The sequence below is a fragment of the Chaetodon trifascialis genome, chromosome 7 (genome assembly GCF_039877785.1).
Source record: "Chaetodon trifascialis isolate fChaTrf1 chromosome 7, fChaTrf1.hap1, whole genome shotgun sequence".
NCBI classification, from domain to species: domain Eukaryota; kingdom Metazoa; phylum Chordata; class Actinopteri; order Chaetodontiformes; family Chaetodontidae; genus Chaetodon; species Chaetodon trifascialis.
The window spans coordinates 594,488-615,000 of NC_092062.1; the positions used below are offsets into that span (position 1 = coordinate 594,488).

A 20,513-nucleotide genomic window follows, 5' to 3' on the forward strand; every position below is an offset into this window, starting at 1 on the left:
GATGGTCAAACAGTTAGCCCTTAACCAACAGGAACACATGGCTAAGCTGTCTCACCTTGAAGCCAGAATCACTGCCCCATCCCCCATATCCCCACCAAGACTTCAGCCACCAGCAGTGACTCCCATCTCCAGTGCAGGTGTGGCATGCTATCGGTGCGGGAGGCAGGGACATATAGCCCGTGTCTGTAGAGCCGTCTTCCCTAACCCCAACCCTGTCTGGGCTCAGCAATCTCAGCCAGCGAGCCCCGCAGAGGGGAACACACCTCACCCACACCAGCCTTTAAACGCCTAGAGCCCATGGAAACCGGGGCAACCATGGGCGAGCAGCAAGGTCCCCGACAGCAGGAGGAAAAGACCAGTGATGGAAAAAGAGCCCTCCCTTAGTGGGTCCGAGGAACGAGGGGGAGGTGGAAGTCAGTGGAATAAAGTGTAGGGCTCTCATTGACTCTGGCTCACAAGTAACCAGTATTACATACAAATACTGGCGTAACCACCCCATCCTAAGAGAACAAAAGCTGCAGTTTTCTAAAGTACCCATAGAGGGTGCTGCAGGCCAAAACCTGCCCTACCATGGTATCCTATACATTGAACTGAAGATACTAGGGAAGGAGTATAAAAATGTACCAGCTTTTGTTGTTCCAGATTCTGAGTATCGCTCCTCAGTCCCCTTGCTGATAAGGACCAATGTCATTCGTGCTGCCAAAAGTCACCTCCAAGCAACTTATGGCCAGCAGTTTCTCCACCAAGTCAAAGAAAGCCATCCAGAGTGGTATACAGCTCTACTGGAGACTAGAGATGCCAAACAGAGTGAAATGGACGACATGGTGGGCCCTGCTGTGTACACGGGCCGTACGATTCGCATTCCTGGTGGGAAGGAAATGGATTTAATGTGCAAGATTAAAGGTGGTCCCCCACGAAAGACTTAGACAGCGATGACTGAAGGCCACCCCTCCTTGCAACTCCCCCAAAACCTCTTGGTTGCCAGAGTCCTCGCTGATGTAAAGTTGTGCCCCAATCAGAGTAATGAACCTGTCTGAGCGTGCTATTACAATCAAACCACAAACGCACCTGGCCAATGCTTTCCTGGTGAACAATGTTATGGAGTTTCCAGAAAAAAAGCATGGAGAAAATAAAGGGGACAAAGAGGCATGTCTGAGCTTCGATCAAGTGGTGGCGGGCTGTGGTGTGGATCTTAGTGAAGCTGCGGTTGAGGATGAGCACCAGCGTTCCCTCCTTAAAGAGCTGGTGGAAAAGAATGTAGGTGTGTTCTTGCAGCATCCCACAGACTTTGGCCACACAAAAACTGTGCAGCATGAAATCCCACTGGTTGACTCTAAGCCATTTCGGCTCCCATATCGAAAGATCCCCCCTTCCAAGTGGCAGGACGTCAGACAATTGCTGAGTGAGATGGAGACTGCAGGAGTCATCCGACCTAGTAAGAGTCCATATGCATCACCAGTTGTGATTGTAACCAAGAAAGATGGCTCTCTAAGGCTGTGCGCATTGACTACTGGAAGCTCAACTCCTGCAGCACGAGAGATGCATTCCCTCTACCATGAATAGAGGAGGCATTGGAGGCTCTGGGTCAAGCAAAGTACTTCTCCACTCTTGACCTCACATCTGGCTACTGGCAGGTGGAAGTAGCAGAGAAGGACAGGCACAAGACAGCGTTCAGCACACCGATGGGGCTGTTTGAAGCAAACAGAATGCCATTTGGGCTGCAGAACGCCCCATCCACCTTTCAGAGACAGTTCAGAGACTGGTGTTCAGCCGACTCCAGGAACATGGTTTGAAGTTAAAGCCCTCCAAGTGCCGACTATTGAGAGAAGAAGTGCAGTACTTGGGTCACCTGGTGTCTTCATTGGGGATCAGGACGGACCCAGAGAAGGTCAGTAAGGTCAAAGACTGGGCGAAGCCTATCAACCGCAGAGAAGTGCTGCAGTTTTTGGGGTTTGCCGGATACTACAGGTGGTACGTGCAGGGCTACTCCACCTTAGCTGCTCTGTTGTACCGCCTCACCTCTGGTGACCCCAGGAGGAAAAAAAGAGGAGGACGGAAAAGTGTGGGCCCTGACCCCCCCTTCTTGTGGACAAACGAGTGTGAGGAGGCATTCCAGGCCTTGAAAGAAAAGCTAATGACTGCTCCAGTGCTCAGCTACCCAGACTACAGCCTGCCGTTTGTTCTCCAGACTGACGCTTCTGGTGGGGGGCTTGGTGCTGTTTTGGCACAAGTGCAAGATGGAGCGGAGAGGGTGATAGCCTATGCCAGCAGAGGCTTGAGCCCAGCAGAGACGAAGTATCCTGCACACAAACTTGAGTTCCTCACTCTGAAGTGGGCAGTGACAGACAAGTTCTACGACCATCTCTATGGGCGCCAATTCTCTGTCCAAACCGATAACAACCCCCTCAAGTATGTGATGACTACAGCAAAGCTGGATGCTACGGACCAGCGGTGGGTGTCTCAGCTGTCTGCATTCAACTTTGACATCCAGTACAGACGGGGTCAGAATAACTCAAATGCTGATGCCCTCTCTCGCTTGTCCAACCAGGAAGTCAGTCAGGTCCTACAAACCTGCCCTCAGTGGGTGGGGACCAGTGAGCACGGGGGGGCACAAAACATGCCAGAGCCAGTAAGCCCTTCATTCGAGAGTGCCGCTGCTTCTGAGGAGCCTGAGCCCAACTTACCTCCACAATTTAGTGAGCCCTATGGGGATGGAGTCACTCCCTGCCATGACAACACAGGAGGTTCGTGCAGCACAGAAGGGAGACCCTGTCATTGGCCCAGTCTTGCACTTTAAAAGCCGGAACCAAAAACCACGTCGCAGTGAGAGGGTTGGGGGCAGTGGGCACGTGTGCCTTCTCTTAAAGGCGCGGAGGAGATTGGTGGTAAAGGAAGGTATTATGTACCGCCACATTCAAGATGGCCAGAGAAGGACAGTGGAGCAGCTTGCACTGCCAGAGAGTCTCCGCACATCGGTCAAAACTGCTCTTCATGATGACTCAGGTCACTTGGGCTTTGAGAGAACATTGCAGATGATAAGAGAGAGATTTTACTAGCCAAGAATGTTTCAGGACATAAAGGCATGGTGTGAACAGTGTGAGAGGTGCTGTCTCAGGAAGACCCCTACATCAGACCTCAGAGCTCCACAAGTCCTGTTGAAAAATGAAATCTGCATCTCCATAAAGTTGGTCAGCAGCAGGAAGCATGAAGTGCTCCAAAACTTCCTGATAGACAGCTGCATTGACCTTGGACCTAAGGAAACACAGTGGACCAACACCAGCAGATGACATGGCACCCCAAACCATCACTGACTGTGGAAACTTGACACTTGACCTCAGGCAACGTGGATTCCGTGCCTCTCCTCTCTTCCTCCCCTCTCTTCCTCCAGACTCTGGGACCTTGATTACCAAAGGACATGCAAAATTTACTTTCATCCGAGAACATGACTTTGGACCACTCAGCAGCAGTCCAGTCTTTTTTGTCTTTAGCCCAGGTGAGACCCTTCTGACACTGTCTCTTGTTCAAGAGTGGCTTGACACAAGGAATGAGACAGCTGAAACCCATGTCTTGCATACATCTGTGAGTGGTGGTCCTTGAAGCACTGACTCCAGCTGCAGTCCACTCTTTGTGAATCTCCCCTGCAGTTTTGAATGGGTTTTGTCTCACTATCCTCTCCAGGGTGCGGTTATCCCTATTGCTTGTACACTTTTTTCTACCACATCTTTTCCTTCCCTTTGCCTTTCTACTAATGTGCTTGGACACAGAGCTCTGTGAACATCCAGCCTCTTTAGCAATGACCTTTTGGGACTTGCCCTCCTTGTGCAAGGTGTCAATGATCGTCTTTTGGACAACTGTCAGGTCAGCAGTCTTCCCCATGATTGTGTAGCTTACAGAACTAGACTGAGAGAACATTTAAAGGCCTTTGCAGGTGTTTTGAGTTAATTATCTGATTAGAGTGTGGCACCAGATATCTTCAATATTGACCTTTTCCACAATATTCTAATTTTCTGGGATACTCAATTGGGGGTTTTCATTAGCTGTCAGGTATACTCATCAATATTAAAAGAAGTAAACACTTGAAATATGTTGGTCTGTGTGAAATGAATGTATACATTATACAAGTTTCACTTTTTGAATGGAATTACTGAAAAAAAATCAACTTTTCCATGATATTCTAATTTTATGACCAGCACCTGTATATAGATGGCCGCCCACCAAGAGCCTAGCTCTGCTTGAGGTTTCTGGTTATTAAAAGGTTTTTCCTCAGCACTGTTGCAAAGTCCTTGCTAATGGGGGAATTGTTGGGTCTGTGTACATTAAAAGTTTGGTGCTGATCTGCTCTGTATGGAAGCATCCAGATAGAAATCCTGTTGTGATCTGGCACAACATAAATGAGACTGAATTGAGGAGTGGGAGGATAAGCTTAAGATTATAAAGGTGGACTATTATGTTGAGTGTTTCCTCTACCTTTACATTAGGGGTCATTAGGCCTGGGCGATATATAGATTTTTTCGATTAATTCAAATTTTTTGCTGTGGATGATTTAAAAAATAATAAATGCAAGATTTTTCTCCTCTTGCTACAACGCGTCTTTTGCCCCCCAGGAGCTCCCTCCCCCCCTCCCCTTTTGTTTCTTTCGCAGAAATGCGCACACGCACACAGCAGCAACATGGCTATCGCTAATGAGAGCGAGTAATGAGTTGGTGTTGGTCGTGATGTCTACGTCTTACAACACATGTATGTTTAGCGCCGTGGAGACCTGACTTTATATGGTCGATGTTCCATATTATAGAATAAAACTGTTGAGTGAAATCCCAACTTTTCCACCTGTCGATTCTCTGAGCTAACTCACCAACCGGAGCCTCCGCTAACTGCTAATCCTGCTAGCCTCTCCGCCTGCACCTACGCTTGTTACACAGTGGTATGGAACTGGTTTGGGTTTGCAGCAACAGATGTGGAACAGGTGACTGCACCCTGCAAAGTTTGTCTCAAGCCCATAGCAACAAAAGGCAGCAGCACAACAAACTTATTTCAGCATCTAAAACAGGCATCCCGCCGAGTGGGAGAAATGCCACTCTTTACGAGGGGAACAGGACCGCTACAACCAACAAACCTTTTTGATAACAAAAGAACAGCTTGCACTTTAATTCCCAGAGGGAAATAGGGGTTACCTTAAGTTTTTGCTAAAATAAAAGCAAAACTTGTTTTGAATAGTCTCTGTCATTTTTACTTATTGTCTTCTTTAAAAAGTAGAAGAAAAAAAAATCGGGAAAAATCGTAATTCGAGTATTTTGTGAAAAAATCAGAGATTTTATTTTTAGGCAATATCGCCCAGCCCTAGGGGTCATTGAAGGTCAAGTCAATTTAGTTTAATTTTATTTTCTTTATAGCACCAAATCACAACAGAAGTCATTAAAGGATACCTTTCCTATAGAACAGGTCTATGCCTTGTCCTTTTATTAAACAAATAGCCTTATATTATTTATCTTATTTACATGATGGCACGTCATTTCTCTCTCTCTCACACACACACACAGAGTCCCACCAGCAGACAGAGAGCATGTGAAAATAAAAATGACTTCCCATGTCAAGAGGCTCAGGAAATGTTCTTCCAGAAGCCCAGAAAGATACACAAGCTGGACACTTTGTGGATAATTATCATAAAAAGAAATGTTCTGATGTTTAGTTCAATGTATGCTTCAAACAACTGTTCAGTTGTTATATTGACTGCTGTCATTAAAAGAAACACATGAACACCGTGATTCATTAAAGTATCTATCTGTTTAAAATTCATTCATTCATTCATTTGAGTGCAGTATTTACTGCTGTATTTTATGTAGTAGGACAAAACAGAAAAATCTCTTAAGCTTGTGTTAACCACAAAAAAAATTTAAAAATCGATATCCTTTGAGTTGAGGGAACCTGAAGTGTGAAAATGCTAATTCTTTTCTGTGGTTTTTTCGAGACTGCAATAACTCAAAACAAGGGACTGAAACTAGGCAAACACTACTAAATGCCTTCCTGCTTCTGTTGCTGTGTTACCTGCTCTAATGCTATACTCTTCATGTTACGTCTAGAGTAAGGCAAAAATGCAAAAAATTAGGGCTGTCAGTTTAACGCGTTAATTAGATAAATTCATTACGCTGCAAATTAACGCGCTATAAAAATTAACGCAATTAATCATGAGTGGCAAGTCAATGCGCAAGCATTTTAAATTTGGCCCTTTGAGTGACCCATAGGCTGCAGTGGCAGGTCGCATCCTACCTGCGCCACTAGTCAAAAGCAGGGTGACAACAGACATGGATGCGACACCAGAGAGCGAGGCAAGCCTACTTGGACCTTTGAACGGCAAGTTTATTTATAAAAAGAACAAAGACGGGACTATTAACAAGAAAGCAGTGGTTTGTACCTTGTGTAAAAAAGAATTTTCCTATCACCGTAGCAGCTCCAGCCTGAATTATCATTTAAACGCTAAACATGTAGTTGCTGCTAGTGCCGCTAGTGCTACTGTGAGCTCACTACGCAAACCCACACTTGCTGAGTTAGGAAAACGAATGAGCAGAGCCACGACAGAAAAACTGACAAACTCAATCGCAAAGTGGGTTGCTGATGATTGCAGGCCGATTTCAATCGTGGAAGACGAGGGACTAAAAGAGGCGTTTCAGATAGCGTCATCTGACTCTAATTTGCAGCTACCGTCGAGAACTACAGTGATGAAAAGAATTCACCAGCTGTAATGTGAATGTCAGTGAATCGTAACGTCCTAGAATTCAAATTCTTTATTTGGGGACCTTTAGCAGATATGAGATTAAAATGCAATTAATTAGATTAATTAATTACAAATCCTGTAATTAATTAGATTATTTTTTTTAATCGCCTGACAGCACTACAAAAAATGCATCACTTTCAAAAAGTGACAAACAAAGCCGATGGGCCAAACATCAGTCCCAGGGAACTCTTGATGTGAGCTGTTGAGCTTGCAGCTGTCTTCCAGCACCTCTTCAATCTTTCCTTGAGGTATAGGAAGCTGCTCAATCTATGGAGACCTCCACTGTTCTAGTACCTAGGTTCTCTCACACCTGGAGAAGCAGGGAAGCACTGTGAGAAGATTTTCCCATTAAAATAATAATAAAATATTACATTTTCATGGTATACTAATAATTTCTCTAATTTTCATACAAATTCTGACCATCACAATTTGTATATTACTATTGAGGAATGAAAACGGACAGGTTTTTGGGGGGTTGAACAAAGGCTTTATTGTAATTTCACAAAACAGTGTAGCGTTACAAAATATTGTGTCCTGACTTGTTACAAACATGAAAAAAAAAATTAGAACACTATTTCAGGAATAATTTGTAGCTAATTATTATCATTAAGGAATGAAAACAGCAGTTTGTTTTGGTTGAACAAAGGCTTTATTGTAATTTCACAAAACAGTGCATCTTGACAGACATCAAACTTGATATAAAGAAAAAGAAAAAAACTAATAGCACCAGTACAGTAGAACACCATAGATAAGCAAATGTACATTGTATGATAAATGACAATATTCATATCATGATATACTAGTATACCAAGGTAGATGCAGTCATGTGACGTTAAATTCAGACAGAGGGCCAGTGAAAACTGCAATGGATAAGATGAAGGAAAGTTTTTACTGGGCTAGTTAATATGAAATTATGAGAGAAAGGTACAAACAGAAAATCAGAACATATGTTGGATGAGGCCCAACTCAGCTCAAAGTTTTGCTGCTATTGAGGCAGTAGATATAACCAATTACCAAGTCATTCAGATGTTGTTCTACTCTAGAAAACAAATGAAAGCATACGAAAGTATGGAGGCATACAACTTAACAGTTGGGTCCACGACCTTGGTGCCAAACTGTTCTGGGCTGACTGGTGTTTTTTCAAGGGTGTGTAGCTTTTATTTTCCTGTGGATTCACCAAGCAGCAAACTTTTGATGCTGCGGTGCTGAATGATGATGTTTACGTTACGGTTGTTTGCTATGCAAACCACTCAGGAAGGTCCGGTGAAACCCATAAAAGACATGGATTGTCGCTTAACGAGACAGGGTACGTTATTTACGTTCACCCATCTTATGTGAAACCGTTAATGCTGATTTAACAAGTGTTAGTCGTGTTGCTTGTAGCAATTACTTTAAATCTATCACCATAAAACAAACAACAAAAAAATCCCAAATATTTTGGTCAATACTTTTTAATTGTGCATTTCCTTGAAATTTTCACATTTTCACATCATGAGTGACAGCAGACAGGAGCTGCTCCGGTGAGCAAGTGGAAACATGTTTCCAAGTGAAGGCAGCAGAAATTGCTGAAGCTGCAGTAACCATGACTTCCACTGGACGTGTAAGCATATACACTTCTGGGACACCTCTGAAATGGACAAGCTATGGGTCAAGTGGAAATGGACTCATTAGAATGGCAGTGATCAGCGCTGACACATGTCGTGCACAGAACTTGGAAGTTATGTGCTTAGTGGAAATTGGGCATCATGATCTCTTTCTGTGATGACAAGCATGCCCAGCTTCCCATTTACACCACGAAAAATGTCCATGGGCAAGAAAGTTTCTGCGCTCATATATTCTGAGTGAGCATGTCTTTGGTGAAGTCTCTACAATGTGTAAAAGAGTAGAAAGTCCCATTTCAGAGTATTATTTGAGCAAGCTACTTCGAAAGTGTAGTGAGCTAAGCTACCAGTTACTCACTAAACTGAAGCTAACCCCAGACAAATGTAGCAAGCAAAGCTATTGCAACATCGCAAAAGTAGTTTAATACATCAAAGCTATTTCTTTTTTACACTGAACCAACTTCATTCCAAGTCAGTGCTGTGATCAATAAAACTGTCAAACAGATAGGAAGGAAAAAACAGACACATGAGCAAACAAGTTCAATTGCTAATTAAACAATTAGCAACTGCCCTCTGCTCTCATTCCTCAAAAAACAAAATGATAACAAAACAAACAGAAATGTGTTCCACAAAATAAGAAAAAAGCAGTGTCTAGAGTGAATATATGTTCATGTATGTGCGTTTGAATGCGTGTGTGTTTGTGTGTCTGTGTATGAGTGTGTATGTGTATGTATGTGCACGCATGTGTGTTGTGCTTGCATGAGAATGCTCAGTTTAGAGTCTGCAGGGCGAACACATCTGTGTAGGGCAGTGGTGCTACCACCCTACTTGATCAATAAAAGACCTAAGCTAAAGAAAAGCTATATGATTCAGAAAACAGCAACTATCACCACACTACTGAGAAATGTAGTTAAACCAGCTGAGGATGCATTGCAGTATGAAGTGTGGAGATACAGTTAGATCTGGCTATGTAAGACTACACCAAAAGCAACTTGAAAAAACATGTTTCTCCACATCCAACCTACTGCTCGGGTTACTTAATTGGCTTCAAGTGAGGCTTAACGTTCACACAGTTTCTCTTGACTGTCCCTCAATATCAAATACTCAACACTGCTCCAGCATGTGGGTCTACAATAGATGTCACTAGCCATAGTAGTTGTGGAATGTGCTAACAGCAAAATCAACAGGCTAACAAGCAAAATAAACACTTCACATATCAAGGTGTTTTGCTGATTATGGGAACCCATCCCACTAACAACAATAAGAAAACCCTGAAAAAAGACCCACACCAGAAGTTTTCTGGGCAAAAGTCAAAAATGCCCCAAGAAATATCAGAATGCTCCTGAAGACTGTGACTGAGGAGCAAAAATGGCAATGGAAATAAAGTATGCCGACGCCACACCACCGCAGATGTGTGGTGCAGGACTTGAAGCTACTATTCAACAATTTTGACTGAATGAGACTGTGGCGTGCACTGGATTCACATGGGAGAAGTTTACCTTCAGGGCTTTCTGGATTCTAGTCACCCTATTCTATACACATACAGATAGGGCCAGGGTGCCAAACTTTGATACTTGTCTGCCACCAACCCAAATGGTCCTATCAAGGACCCAAAGATGCCTTAAAGAGTAAATCTCACTCATGTCAGGGAGCCAGTGCTAATGATAGTGATCAGCTGTCCAACATTGTACATCTTGCAGGCACAACAGCCTTTCTGAAGGTATGTATGCAACAGCTTACACACCAACAGACTGAAGGACAGAAATACACCTGAAGTTAAAAAAAAAGTCCAAATTCCCTAGAACCAATGTCATATTGTATTAGGCAGATTGGACACTACAATGACATATTGCTGCTCTCTACTCTTTTGTTATTAATGTTCCTATTATATTTCTTATATACCTGAATACTGTCGTTTCCCAATTTTAGTCCAGTTATCCAGTATGAGTAAAGTGCACAGGGTAAAAACACTTTCTTCATCTGTTCCCAAGTCTTTGAACAGCCTCCTTCTTTGCAGTGAATAATTGTACCATTATGTGTGACGTAATCTTTGTTTCGGTAAAAATTAATTCGAGAAAATTCCAGGGTGGGGAATAGAGCTTCTCAGCAAAATTACAGCAGTGGCAAGTGCAACTGCAAAGGACTAACACTGCATTTTCCTACTCTGCATGAACAAAAGCCTGCTATGACTTCTAGGGCTACCAATGAATATTCTGAATTTGAATATACATTTGATACTAATCAATATCGAAAATTGATATTGGAAAGTGGAAAAAAAGCACACGGTAGATGCACTGAATGCACTGCATGACAGTCACAAAACTCCTGTCTGTGTCTACTGTTGTCCAGTAATTACTGATTTTCTTCCAGTTGAATTCAATATATCTAAGTCTCTCCTGTCATTATGTGGAGTGAAAATAATTCCAGAATTAGATGTGAAAATAGTCGAGCTTTACATGCTTCTTTTCCACATCGCTTCTCAGATGCCTGCCTCTCTGCTCCTCTTCTGATTTGGTGAATTAAGAGTAAATCTCAACCAATCCAAAGCTGGTGATTGTTGAAACAGTGAAAAGATGAACCAAGAAGGTTTTGGTGAGCTTTATTTTGTTTCTGTAGTGTTTGAATGAACTGTATTTTAAGATGATAAGATTACTGCTTCTGTAAATGGAGTCTTATGGCATGAGCAGGATATAACGGCTATTTCTGGTTAAACAAAAAGGATCTTAGTCATTAAGATAAAGCTCTCAGTAGGGATTCTTTCCATAATGTTGTCAGACATTTAGAATAACAATCTGAGGCAGTCATTGGCAAAACTTTGAGTGGATGTACATTGACAGTGCACAAGCACCTGGAAGATTACATTGCAGCCCATTTTGTGGCTGCTGCCCACAGCGCTATCACTAAATACTGCAAAAACTTTGTTGTCCATTAGTCACCAAAACACGGGGAAAATAGGGTCCCTAATCAAATAATAAGTGACCAAAATTCTTCCTGTTTGTCCGGGACAATGAAATCTTCCAGTTGAAACGACCAAATAATCCAACAACATGGAAAAGGGGCATTATTTTAATTTTGTAATTTGTAGGTATATAGATCCTTTAAAAGACACGTGTATTGAAATAATATAAAAGTAGTATGTTTCTCTTAATGGTTTTCCCTGATATGGACATAATACATAAAACTAGATATTCAAATGGTTCAAACCAATCTGTTTTTTGTTTTTTTTAAAGAGGGAATAATCAATCGTCGACATCGACATTTTTGGCCAATTTTGACCGCCAATGACATCTGAATATGTGAGTGTGCAAAATTCCAGGCATTCAGTGAGATTCACACCACTTGATGTGGAACCAGCTGCTGTGCCTGACAACCAACATGAAATCATTGAGCTGCAAAGAACAGCCTACTACTATGAGCAGCTCTTTTCACAACTGAGTCTTGCAAAGACTCAATTCCGCTCAAGACTTACTGACCAAAACCTGGTAAACCAGCAGCAAGTAGCATCATCATCATCACTACCATCTGACATGAGATGCCTCACCAAAGAGAAGCAGTTCCAGCCATTGCAGAGGTTAGTGTGATATGTGTTCAATAATCTAGTATGGCCAGGGGTACAGAATGCAGCTGCTTTGTACTCTGCTTGTCTGTATATTGCTTCCCGCTCCTTTGTTGTTATTGAGGACATGTCCAAATACATGTAGTATTGATATTGATGTAAAAACGGTCATCATTGTGGATGATGATGCACACTCTACCCCAGGGTCACCCCTCGCCTAAACCAAAGAGAGTATTTCCAGTAAGTGAGAACATGAGAAAGTCTGTTTTGAAACTCAAGTATTGTCTCTCTGAGGTAGTTGCTTTTGTTTGTATGGAAGCTCCAAATAAAAGAATAAATCAAATCAAAAATAATCAAATAGTAACAAGTATAGTACAATACAGTTATTTTAAACCATTTCTTAATTGAATTTATGTAACAATTACTATACCTTGATATGTACCGTTATGATCATATGAAATTACATATGCCATGACAAAAATTTTTGGCCATATCCTCCACCCCCGCTCTATCCATTTTCAAAAAATAAAAAATATTTCCACTCTCAGATCGTGTGTGTTGACAAAGCATTATGATTATGAGAAGTGAAGTCATGGGAGGTAACGGATGACTGTGTGGATTCAGCTAATCATTAAGCTAACTCTAGACAGCCAGCTGTTATACCAGGCTGATGTCAAGAACCAAAAACAGCAGGTGAATAAATGTGCGGACTGTGGATGCCTGTACTCTACTTTAGCTGGAACGTCTGGTGTTGAAGCATTTGGTGCTGAAGCATCCGTACTGACAGTCCATAGCTGTGTGGGATAACCTGTAGTTTTTGAAAATGCACAACGATGACAGCTTTGCAGCACATCGAGTCCAAAAATATTATTTTATTTTCATTCTTTTGTTCTATTGTCAAGCCCTATTCATACCTCTGAACCAATGGATAACAGAGGAAAGGTGCTATGCAACACAGCCAAGTACATAAAACTAATGAGGCAACATTGACAAACAAAAATAAATAAAATAATGTTTACCTGTGTGACTATTGTTTGCCAATGATCAGTCAGTGGTGGGGAAACTGCTGTATTGTGTGTGTGTGTGTGTGTGTGTTTTCCAAGAAAACTGTTATAAAGGGATAGACCACCTAGATCCTGACAAATAGCTTGACCTAAACAATACACAAAATACAATGTATTTTACTGTGTGAAGTAGCTCCTCTTAATTTTCTTTTTAAATTTGTATTCATTTTCTTTAAATGTTATGTAATGTTGAGGTGGTCTGTGTTTCAGGCAAGGTAGCACAACTCCGCTCTAAAACATTGTGGAATACCCTTCAGTATAGCCGATTTTATCAGCTGATATTGGCCTGTCACAGATATATTTGTATTGGCATATGTTATCTCTCATGCATCAATAGGAAAACTTCTTTTTTTTCCCCCCACACAGATGCGATGAAGACGTTTTGGATAATTTGAAATGGTGTCAATGCATAATTTGTCCCACAGAGCGTGCTGCAACTTCAAGAAGGAGCAATATCAATCGCGACATGACATTCAACAGAGGGAACAAGACCTTCAAACAATAGTGCCACCTTACTAATGATTAAAAAAGATAAACCAGCACAAAAATGACAATTACCAAGATAAGCCTCAATGTTCTGAACAGTCACATTACAAAAACACAAAAAAACGTAACATGTTGGGCTGCTGCCCTGAAGGCACAGAATGACTGCATGAAAGTCACACAACCACTACTTTTGGTCTCAAATATATAGATTTCTAAAGCCATAACATCTGATGAAAATAATTCTCAAGTTAGAAGTGAAAATATACAGACTCAACAAGCTATTTTTGCTGCTTCGCTTACTTGATGTCCTGTCTCTCTCACACTCCTGTCCTGATTCTGTGACTTAAGACTTTATTTCGACCAAACCAGAGTTTGGGGTGATTGTTGGAAAAGTGACAGATTAACCAAGAAGGTTTTGGTGAGTTTCAATTTGTTTCTGTTGAGGTTTAAATGAAGTGTGTTTTACAATAATAAAATTGCTGTGTCTATTGGCTTTGGCAAGAGATTAAAAAAAGCATCTTACTCTTTAACATAATGTTCTCTCGGGATCCTTTTCATAATGTTGTCAGACACTTAGAATAACAATCTGAGCTTGTCAGTGGAAACCAGGACTTTCAGTGGAAACAAGGACTTTCAGTGCACCTACAGTGACGGAGCACAAAAGCCCAGAGGCATTACATTGCTGCCCGCTTCATGGCTTCTGGCTGCAGTGCTTATCTGTGGCTGCAGCTGCAGCTAAACACTGGACTGATTTCAAAAATTGTTGTCCACATTAGTCACTTACACCCAGAAAATAGGGTAAATAAAAACAGATAATATTTGAAAGGAATTTCTCCCATTTGTCTGGGACATTGAAATATGTACGTGGACTGACACCAATTGAAAACTCTGCTAACTACGATACTCTCATTGATTGAAAATGTTGTGTAGGTCAAGCTAAAATGAGCAAATAATTCAATAACAGGGCACAGCACATTATTTAAATTAGTTTGCAATCTGTAGCAAAAAGACACATTTATGTTGAAATACAAGTAGTACAAGTAGCATGTCTCTGATTGTATTGCTTTGCCCTCTTCTGGCCATAATGCACAAAAATAGATATCTAATTACAAACTATGTGTTTTTCAAAAGGAATAACTGAACATTATTCATGCCCAATTTTGACAGACCTAATGTGGGGCACCCAGGCCCCTTTCCTTGATGCCTGCTACAGTACATAAAAGCCTGTCAGTAATACTATTACCTACTACAGAAAGCTGCACTAAAAGTAAGAAAAACTCTCTCAGGCAAAGTCACTATATGAACTCAATAAGATTTCACTGAAAAAAATCTAAAAAGTCAATAAAATAAATATTCCTGACAAATACTGAGTGAAGTTTAGAAGGAATGAAAAACACAGACTACTAACATGCTCCACTATTTACATTGGCATCATAAAGACAAGCTGCAGTTGTCGCCTGACAAATATGCAAAAGGATAAGCAACTCTTAGTCATTTTCAAGTCAGCAGGCAAAAGTGCAACACAAACCATTGGTATTTTTATTGCCAAAGACATGCGACTGTTTTCAGTAGTCAAGGACAGGGCATTTCTAAAACTTGTCAACATGCTGGAGTCAAAATGTGACATTCCATCTCATGCAGACTTGCAAATCTGAAGCTCCTGGCCATGTAAGAGAATGTGATGGTAAAGGTTAAAAATGTCTGTTAAAAAGCCCTCCCAAAAGCAGAGAGATCCAATGTAACTACAGACACAACTGTTACAGCCCACATCAACCACCTCAGTTCCAAGTGATTGTGGGGTTTTTGACAGCAGAAGATACTGTGAACAGACAGAGGTTTATACTGCCTGAAACCACTGACATGCTTATTTTTGTCATTGTCCTTGACCAAAAATATAGATGAGTTTCCACGAAAATTTTTATGCTTGGTTTTGTGGCCTGGCCACCTCAGGCCATATTGTTCTATATTTTGCTTATGGAACTTCAACGGAAGTTCAGATATTTGCTTTATGAGAACATTATTTATACTTTTTTACATTCTGATGTTATTCTTCATTTAAGTTTAAAGAAGGTAGTGATTTGCTTGTTTACAAAAAACCCAAGTTGAGAGAATTTATTTTTGCATTTTGAACCAGAGATAAAAAGTGTTAGAAAAAAGAAACAGTTTGAAAACATGGCGATCATGCAAGAGGAAACAAATAAGAGACCTTACTTTGCTTTTATTCTTCCTTTGATGAATATATTGTGAGTGTATAGAACCATGTGCCCTGTATTCTCGAGAGGGCTGTAATGACTTTTTTTTGCACTTTTTTTTTTACATTTCGAAGCTTCAACTGAAGTTTTCGAAAGACACGCCAATGTCTGTCATACTTTATGATGTAACCATCCATAAAAAAAATATTGAACAAAGTGGGCTTAAATTAATTACTTTGTATTAAATCCACTTTCTTTAAAGACTATAACTTGTCAGTTTCATCAACACAAATGCATATCGGCAGCATTCTAATCCAGTTCAGGTATAAAATAATGATGAAATGTAATCGCAACTTTAGGCTTATTGCTGCCAGACCATCCTGTTAACACAGGTGTGTGCCTCGCTTTGTGTGTGGCAAATGGGAGAGGAAACAGTCTTCTGAACACACTGATAATGTTTTTGAAAGGCAAAATCATTACAGAATATTCTGTGAAATAAAAACATGCTGTGAATTTTGAAAACGATTAATTTTGGACAACGCTCTTGAAATATTGAAAACTGGATCACATGAGTGGGAAACAATCTATCACAGCCATCACTGGAATCTAAGTCTACAAATAGTAGAATACTAATAATATTAATGTAGCCAAACAATACCAGGTTTAAACCAATACATTCTTATCCCAGGTCATCAAATACTGACACCGCTTTGTCACACTCCTCAGTGTCTCGTGTGATGTGCAAAGCCTTCCAGCTATAAAGCCTTTCTAAGACATGGTTAATGTTGTGAAATGGTTGCAGTTTGGTTAGGTTTAAGAAAAGACTGATTTAGGAAATTGCTGTGGGTGGCTTTACATTGAAACCAACACACTCTCATCCCAGGTCATCAAATACTGACACTGCTTTGCCACACTCCTGTCTTGTGTGACGTGCAAAGCCTTCCAGCCAGAAAGCCTTTCTAAGACATGGTTAATGTAGTGAAACGGTCGCAGTTTGATTTAGGAAATTGCTGCGGGTGGCTTTACATTGTTCGTGGACAACCTGGTCCTTTTCATACAAACACTGAAGGGTAACTTGAGCATTTTTACCAGAGCCGTGCATTTGTATCAGAGCCTACAATCTGCATGTTATGCAGAGGGGCATGAAAAACATTGGTATCTGATAACCTGGGAATGAGACAAATACAAATGCAAAAATTAAATAAATAAATAAAACAAAAAAGACAAAGAAAGAAAGAAAGAAAGAATTCAAATGATGATTTAGAGTTTGAACGTCAACATTATAACCAAAGCTTTGAACTATTTGGTTCTGTCTATCAAACCGAATCGTGAATTGACAATATTGTTTCACTTCTAGTAGTAGTAGCAAATGTTAAGAAAATGTAATAAGTTCACATTTACAGAAACTTTTCACAACCACTCAAAATATGCATTTAGGTGTTGTATTACTTTACAATAAAGAGTAAATGTCTGAACTTGGCTGTACTGACATTCTCCACACACTTGCTAAAATTTCCTGATGAAATGTGGTGATTGCTGTCATTCAGTTGCATTATTTGACATCATCAACATTGAGCATGGATCAATGCTGTCAATGGACAGTTGTGACCAGAAGCAAATAGATCCATGTAGATCCACACTAGGTGGAAGCAGCTGATCAAATGACACATCTGCTCAATATGAAAAAAGTTTCAGCTTGAGTACCAGTGCCATAATTCCAAGTTGACTACATGAATGTAGAGAGACAGGAGCAGAGAGGAATGAAACCATGGAAGAAACTAGAGAATGAAAAGAAAAATAAGACAGATCTTGATAATTTTTGGAATAAGTTTTGAAATTTGTCTGTCAAAGTGTCAAATGCACATGAACAGGTCACAGGAGTGCTGTCAGTCAGGGAGCAAGTCCGTTGTCTGTTAACTACATTCATTCAATGACTTCAAAACCACTCCAGTAGTAACAACAAGCCAAAAATGTACTTAATATTATACCTATGGGAACACTGAAAGTGTGGCACTCAAAAAAGCCATTCCTAGATGCTCGACCCACACTGTGCTCGCAAGTCTGGGATCTAATTGACAAGACTTGATGTTAAAATCTATTCTTGAGTTGGTGACACATATCCTTGTGCATATTGTGGCATGATACAAGTACAAGACAAGTACTGCAAAGTATCATGGCTCAATTTATTGTTACATAATCAGAAGATAACATTTTCACAGTATCTTTTAACATTTAAACACAAAGAAGTTAATTGATTTTTGAATTTGATTAACATTAAGTCTCAGAGTGTTGTCACAGCTGTTATTTTATGCCTTATTCTGTCCTCTTATAAAACATGGTGACAACTACAGATGGGAAATGTTATCACAGAAATCTTACCGTTCACACATGCTCGGTGTGTAGGTAATGGTTAAGCAGTTGTGCCACACTGACAACATTTGGAAAGGGAGTAATCCTCCAGCTGGGCACAGGTATTTTCCCACTTAAACCTACTAGAGGCTGGCTGGAGCCAAGCAGCAGGTTCAGCTGGAACAGGTTTCATGAACAGAGCTCAGTGCCTAAACTGGCAGTCAGCACAAACTGAATGTTCTCATTATATTGTCTGTCAGGGTGGAACTGAGACTGAAGGAATCTCAACAGAACAAACATTATACAAACCTTAAGACTTACTTAGTCTGAGGTTATCACATGAATTAAGACATGTTTCTATACCTGTTTGTCTGACACAAAATAGATATTTCACAAACAATACTGCGTAAATCCTGTGTAGCTCAATGACAATGCAACTGCTTGGATTACAAATCCAATTCCACTGGAACCTCACATATGGAGCAGTAGTTATGCATATCTTCATTGGCCTGTAACTTCTTACAGAAGGTTCAGTCTCAAGAAATTTGCCCTTCTCCCATCTTTGCATTATGTCCTTTACATGGCCCTTTTGATCAAGTGGCCAAATGATTAATCAATCGCGCATACTAGGGATTCAATATTGCCATGATGTGATTTGAGAAGACAAATTATTAAATGAAATAATTGAGTAAGCAGGAGTGGTTGGGAGAAAGGTTTTTTTGAGACTCAAATGTGTTGACCACGAGAGAACTCACTGTTAAATCGGCAACAATGTCAGATCACGGTATCTAGGATGAGCAACGACAGAAAAAGGACCACAGAGACCCATACAGAGAGGGGATGTTAACAATGATTCTTCCAGCTGTACATGAGTACTGGTCTCATCACAGTCCTGTTCCTAATTTAAGGGCATCAATCTTCAAGTAACTGAGTGCCTGTGTCCCTATACTCCAGGGCAGGGTAGGGGCTGGGGCTGATGCGGTAGCTAAGCTAGCGGCTGGCGTTAGCTGCCACAGCAGATGAAATACTGCAGATCTACAAAGAACAATCGGGGGGTGCTGTCTTGCTTATTTGACACGTAAAGCCATCGCTGGTCACACTACACGGCAGGATGTAATCATCTACGACATCGTAAAGAATATCACCACGTTTCCATTAAGCGGCAACACACCCATTCATCTCTCCGTTTTGGTCTACCGGCATCCTCTCCCATTCTGTTTGGTGTGCGTTAACTAAAGGCAGGTCGCGATATCACTGCGACTGCAACTTGCCTAGATACACACACACCGATCGTACCGATCATTTGCCTCTTTAACGCCAACATAAAACTTGGTGCATTCACCAGCTGGTTAGGGGTTCAAAACGACTCAGTCACAAGGTAACGTTCACCTAGAAGGGCAGGGGTGGTATCGGTAGACATGGAGGACATCGCATGCTATGAAATCGGGGTAACGTTATAATGTCCATCGTTTTGCACGTCTCAGCGACTATAGATGCGACAGCCAAGCCCTAATTGTTAAAACGGGGTCCACTGTCTAATATCGACGTTAACCCACCTATTTCATCGAAGCCTGCCCCTTGCCCTATAAGCCATCTTAACAGCAGTGGGAAAGGAATGGGGACATGAGGCCGGGTGACGGGCGAATAACGTAGGAAGGGGTTACATTAAATTGTCAAGCAGTGTTACCACTGATAGCCTGTCAAGCCTTTAACCCACAGTTTAGAGACAGGGACCAAAGAGCGCTAGCCTCACGCTCATATACAAATTAAGCAATACGACGCCGACCGGCTATTTCTTACCTCAGGCGGTGTGTCGAACCAAGTTCCGCGTAGCAGCCATGTTCGGAACCTCTATCTCCCTCCGTCCACACGAGCCGAGCCCCCTCCCCCGGGTCAGTCGTCCCACTTCCACAGCAGAAATCCAATTGTAGAACTGTTTGCCGATAAAATCCCGGTGATATTAATTTCCAGTAAAAATGCGTTACTCTCCGAAACCCACGGAGCGGTTGTCGATTGGAACTGGTTGCCGGCAAGGCACAGCTAGCTGTGTCTAAGGGGTGGTGGGCAACCCGCCGCCTAAGCCACCGACCTTTCGAACTCAGCCCTCTTTCTGTTTAGCAAGCGTAATGTATTTGTCCGGGAATCATTCTCATACGCATGGCCACCTTTCAACTACTGCGAGGGCCAGACTGATTAGCAAGACCACCAGCTTGTTCAATTAATTTAAAGGCAATAAGCTAACATTAGCTAGCTAGCTAGCTATTAGCTAGCATGCCAACAGCTAACGTTAGTTGTCTAATAAAACACTGCAATTGGTATTTGGACGATACTATAGGCTGCTTAGCGAGCAGCGGCCAGCCGATGAGTCGCTGGACAAAACAGGCAGACGCTATGGAAAACTACACGTTTAAATAGGCACAGCTACAGCTAGGTATATGCTGGCCAGCCCCTCCGTGATGTTAATATCGGTCAAAGGAGAGGGGCTGCATTGAGAGC

At 41.4% G+C, this 20,513-nt stretch overlaps 1 protein-coding gene across 1 annotated transcript in view; it reads right to left on the reverse strand.

The window, feature by feature from the left end:
* dyrk1b (dual-specificity tyrosine-(Y)-phosphorylation regulated kinase 1B) overlaps positions 1–20,504 on the reverse strand; it is a 103,383-nt gene extending 82,879 nt beyond the window's left edge. Inside the window, exon 1 of the mRNA XM_070966141.1 lies at positions 19,818–20,504. The gene's annotated coding sequence lies outside the window, so the exon portion shown is untranslated. The remainder of the gene's footprint in view (positions 1–19,817) is intronic.
* Between the last annotated feature and the right edge of the window lie 9 nt (positions 20,505–20,513).